Below are 5,588 nucleotides of genomic sequence, written 5' to 3'. Positions count from 1 at the left end.
CTTTGGCCCAGCTGTCTGAGTACCAGCTTTTCCTTTCCTGGTCTCTGCTAGAAACAGCCTGTGACCAGTAGGCATGCGTTTGGAGACGCAAGGGTGGAATCTGCGATGGTCGGTTCCCTCCCTCCGCTGATCAAGCTGTTCCTACTTGGAGGAGCCGCTTTGCTGGGCATTTTCTGTGTTTCTGAACTGTCAGCTAGCCAGGTGACCAATATTGGTGATCAGTAACGAGAAAGGAACACCCGGAGCCCCAAGCCGATAACATCAATACAGGTTTGAAGTCTGAACTATGTCATATTCCTAGAGGCCTTTCGTTCATGGTCAGAGTAGGCTTTAACAGCAGTCTCCACTGTTGTTACAGCTTGATGGTACTGTAAGCTGAGAGAGCAGGTTCCCCGTTGTTCCTTAGCGGATGACAACCAGCAGTTGATGACGCGGATCTCTGTAACTGAACATTCTCATGGTCCGGAATCTCCATTGTATTGGTTCCGACTGAAGTAAGGGCTGGCGTACAGTAACCTGTGAGAACACTGGTATGTGATCCGAGAGTTCTGGACCGAGTCCGGTGTCTATGGCTATCACCTTGGAGACGCAGGGATCCTTTATCGGTGGGATCTGGGAATCTTTTTCCTCCACCAAGGGCAGTCCGTGCGACGCGCCACGGAGAGTACTATGCAGCCGGGGTGTTTGTCGTTCTGATCAACAATATGGGAATGTGGACAGTCACATTGACGCGCTGCGGAGGAGGAACACCAGAGTCTCTGGCGCTCATGTGGAAAGGAAACTCCTTTCTCTATCTGCCATAGTCAGAGCGTGCTATCAGTGGTAAGATTACCGCAAAGGCGGGCTCCAGATACATTGTGTCCAGTTTACCAAGGAGCACGGGCCTGACAGAGACCAGCGACTCAGCAGCCTCTACTCTGCAGGTAAGACATGATCATTCATTTCAGATCTGCTAAAATGTTTCTATAGCCGACTAGCTGAATCAACCTTGTTTCCACGTAAACCAACGTGGAATAGACGTTGAATTGACCTCTGTGACCAGTGGTATTGGTCCGTGTATGACTCTTTACGCATTCATCTTTTGCGTAAATGCCTTTTTTCTTCGTCATTCAATGGAAGACACTTCTGGGGTGGTCGTGTTAATAGGCCTACCTTTCAGGTCTAATATAAATTCTAAAATATGTTCGGCAAAACAAATGAAATCCCACCAGCTACCTTGGTCTTGTTTCAATCTTGAAGTCGATAAAAATCTTACAGGCAATAGTGATCCAGATGTTTGCTTATTTGTGTCTACATTTAGCTATATTACGAAGACAGCCCAACAACATAGACAGCAGTAGATATGTACAAGCTCGTAATATGCGCAAAGCGTCGCTGTTTACTAGCTAAACACATTCGTTTGTGATGCAGTGGTCGCCATGACAGTTCGTCATTAGGAAGGCAGTGTAACCTACTCCTGGTGCTGAATCCGTCAACAAATAGATTATTCTGCTCTGTTCGCTCTAAAACGCTTAAGGCCTTGCGATATTGTAATTTACCTATATTTTCTGCTGGTTGACATTGTGTTTGAGATTACTTTCTTGTAAACAGAGTTCACAAAGACAACAATGGAGGCGCACAGACACGGACAGCCATGGAGAAGGTATGTCTCGGTCTTTCTTATTTTCTCTGCTGCCCTGAACATCGTGTCTGCCGTTACCCATTATTCTATTCCGGAAGAAATGGAGGAAGGCTCCGTTGTTGCTAATTTAGCTGCTGATTTGGGACTAGATGTAAACACTTTGAGTAAACGGGAGATACGGTTAGATGTTGTTGGAAATAAGAAGTATTTGCAGATTAACAAAGACACGGGGGAGCTGTACATTTTAGAGAAGATGGACAGAGAATTGTTTTGCCCCATCAAAACGGCCACTTGCTTCCTTAAATTGGATGTTACAATTGAAAACCCAATACGAATGTTTAATATCGAACTAGAAATCATGGATATCAACGACAATGCACCTCATTTTCGAAGGGATAAAATGCATTTGGATATATCCGAGTCAACTGCAGTTGGAGAACGCTTCTCTTTGAACAATGCCATAGACCCTGATGTCGGAGACAATTCTGTTAAAACCTACCACCTGAGCGAAAGTCATCATTTTTCTATAGAAATTCAGACCGGGAGAGATGGGTCAAAGTTTGCTGATCTAATTTTGCAGACAGCTTTAGACCGCGAGCAGCAGGAGGTTCATCATCTAATACTCACCGCTGTAGATGGTGGAGTCCAAGCGCGTTCGGGCACAGCCAACATCATTGTTCGAGTGCTGGATACAAACGACAACGCCCCTCAATTTGACAAAGAAAGCTACAATATAGAAATAATGGAAAACTCTCCAATCGGAAGTCTTGTGGTGAAATTGAATGCAACTGACTTAGATGAGGGAACCAATTCGAAAATAGTATATTCATATAGTCTATATACATCTGAAAAAACTCAAGAAACGTTCAGTTTAAACCCTAATAACGGAGAAATTACAGTAAAAGAAATGATTAATTATGAAGATTATAGAATTTATGATATGGAGGTTAAAGCGATAGATAAAGGATCCAATTATTTATCAGGTCAGTGTAAATTAACTATTTTAGTGACAGATATGAATGATAATCATCCAGAAATGTCAATCAAATCATTTCAAAGTCCTATAAAGGGGATATAGCAGTAGACACAGTAATAGCAGTTGTCAGTGTCAGCGGATAAAGATTCAGGTGAAAATGGGATTGTAGATATTCGTATTCCTGATGAATTACCTTTTGCACTAGAGAGTCTTTCTGGTAACTATTATGAGTTAGTAGTATCAGAACCTCTAGACGTGAGAATGTCCCAGAATATGACATAACTTTTACCGTAACAGACAGGGGTTCCCCTCCGCTATCTGACAACGAAACGATGACTTTAGAACTACTAGACGTTAACGACAACGTTCCACAGTTCCCCAGTCGTTCTACACTATACCCGTTTATGGAGAATAACGCGCCTGGGGCCTTGCTAAGTTCCCTCACTGCGTTTGATCCAGACCTCCATGGAAACCAGTATCTAGTTTATTTCATCATAGAAAAGGAGATAGAGAACACCTCCATTTCCATGCTGTTTTCCATCAGTCCGAGAACGGTAATCTTTACGCACTGAAGACGTTTGACTATGAGATAGAGAAGGAGTTCCTTTTCCACATTGAGGCCAGAGACTCTGGTGTCCTCCGCGTCAGCAGTAACGTGACTGTCCACATCATTATTGTTTGATCAGAACGACAACACCCCGGTCATAGTCTCTCCGTGCGGCGTGCACGGCTCCGTGGTGGAGGAAAGATTCCCAGATCCACCGATAAAGGATCCCTGGTCTCCAAGGTGATAGCCATAGACACGGACTCGGTCCAGAACTCTCGGATTACATACCAGTTTCTACAGGTTACTGACGCCACCTTATTCAGTCTGGACCAATACAATGGAATATCCGGACCATGAGAATGTTCAGTTACAGAGATCGCGTCATCAACGGCTGGTTGTCATCGCTAAGGACAACGGGGAACCTGCTCTCTCAGCTACCAGTTACCATCAAGCTGTCAACAGTGGAGACTGCTGTTAAAGCCTACTCTTGACATGACTGAAGTGCCTCTAGAATATGACATATTTTCAGACTTAAACCTGTATTTGGTGATCGGCTTGGGCTCGGTGTCCTTCTGTTACTGATCACCATATTGGTCACCTGTGTGCTGAAGTGTCAGAAACCGATGGCCAGCAAAGCGGCTCCTCCCAGTAGGAACAGCGTGATCAGCGAGAGGAACTCGACCATCGCAGATTCCACCCTGGCTCCAACGATGCCTACTGGTACAGTCTGTTTCTAGCAGAGACCAGGAAAGGAAAGCTGGTAGTCAGACAGCCTGTGCCAAAGGCGGGATCCAGATACATTGTGTCCATTTACCAAGGAGCACGGGCCTGACAGAGACCAAGCGACTCAGCAGCCTCTACTCTGCAGGTAAGAAAGCAATCTCCATCTGTTTTAACCAAATTACTTATAATCAATCGCTTTGACAATAATGTGCTGGATCTCTTCGTGTAAAACCAGGGCACAAAGTGAAGGCATGGTGAAACATTGATGCATATACTATTGGGGTAGTTGTGAACAAGTATGATAACCGAAGAAAAAAAACTGCGCACAGGCCTACTCTCTCTTCTATTCTACCTATTTTAGGCAATTAAAACTTGCCTGCAAGGTTTTAATTCGCATGTGCGAATGCTGGTAAAATGCGCAAAGTGTCGCTGCTCACCAATAAAAGGCACTGTTCTGTGAAGTAACAGTCGCCATGACAGCTCGTCACAGCGAAGAAAGCAAAGCAATGTATGTGGACATCTCCCTGGTGCTGAATCCATCGCTGTAAAACGATTATCTAAAATACATATCGGTACAATTGTAGACTCGTTTGGCTTCTCAAACCATCATCAGAAGGTCCCGGTTTTTGTATTGCATTACCCACGGATAACAACAATCAAACGATGGAGTCGCATTGCCTCGTTCAACGGTGGAGAAGGTACGTATCGGTCTTTCTTCTTCTCTCTACCACCATGAACACGGCGTCTGCCGTAACCCATTATTCTATTCCAGAGGAAATGGAGGAAGGCTCCGTTGTTGCCAATTTAGCTACTGATTTGGGACTGGATGTGAAAACATTGAATAGGCGCAAGATGCGATTGGATGTTGTCGCCAATAAAAAATACCTGGAGGTTAACAAAGAAACCGGAGAGCTTTACATTTTACAGAAAATGGACAGAGAACATCTTTGCAGCTCTAAAACCAATTGCTTTCTTAAACTGGACGCTACAATTGAAAACCCATTACGAATGTTTAATATTGAGCTAGAAATCATRGATATCAACGACAATTCACCTTATTTTCGAAGAGACGAAATGCATTTGGATATATCCGAGTCGACTGCAATAGGAGAACGCTTATCTTTGAACAATGCCGTGGATCCTGACGTCGGCACTAATTCTGTGAAAACCTACCATCTAAGAGAAAGTCATGATTTCAATATAGAAATTCAGGCCGGACGAGACGGGTCAAAGTTTGCTGATTTGATTCTGAAAAAGGCTTTAGACCGAGAGAAGCAGGAGGTTCATMATCTAATACTCACCGCTGTAGACGGCGGAGTCCCCTCACGCACAGGCACAGCCAACATCATTGTTCGCGTTCTAGATACGAATGACAACGCCCCTCAATTTGATAAAGAAAGCTACACMATCAATGTGATGGAAAACTTTCCAATTGGAAGCCTTGTGGTTACACTGAATGCAACTGACTTAGATGAGGGTACCAATTCGGAAATAATATATTCATATAGCCTCTATACATCAGAGAAAACTCAAGCCACTTTCAGTTTGAATTCTAATAACGGAGAAATAACGGTGAAAGAAATGATAAATTATGAAGACTTCAGGATTTATGATATGGAAGTCATAGCAACTGATAAGGGGACCAACTCTTTGTCAGGTCAGTGTAAAATAACTATTCTAGTGACGGATATGAATGACAATCATCCTGAAATATCAATCAA

General features: G+C 43.7%; 1 pseudogene; it reads left to right on the top strand.

Moving 5' to 3' along the window:
* Positions 1-3,976, top strand: part of LOC111967149 (protocadherin alpha-C2-like) — a 5,636-nt pseudogene extending 1,660 nt beyond the window's left edge.
* The last annotated feature ends 1,612 nt before the right edge of the window (positions 3,977-5,588 follow it).

Source organism: Salvelinus sp. IW2-2015, linkage group LG8 (assembly GCF_002910315.2).
Source record: "Salvelinus sp. IW2-2015 linkage group LG8, ASM291031v2, whole genome shotgun sequence".
Lineage (NCBI taxonomy): Eukaryota > Metazoa > Chordata > Actinopteri > Salmoniformes > Salmonidae > Salvelinus > Salvelinus sp. IW2-2015.
The sequence above is the reverse complement of the archived record's forward strand: the minus strand, read 5'-3'. Positions and strand labels throughout refer to the sequence as shown.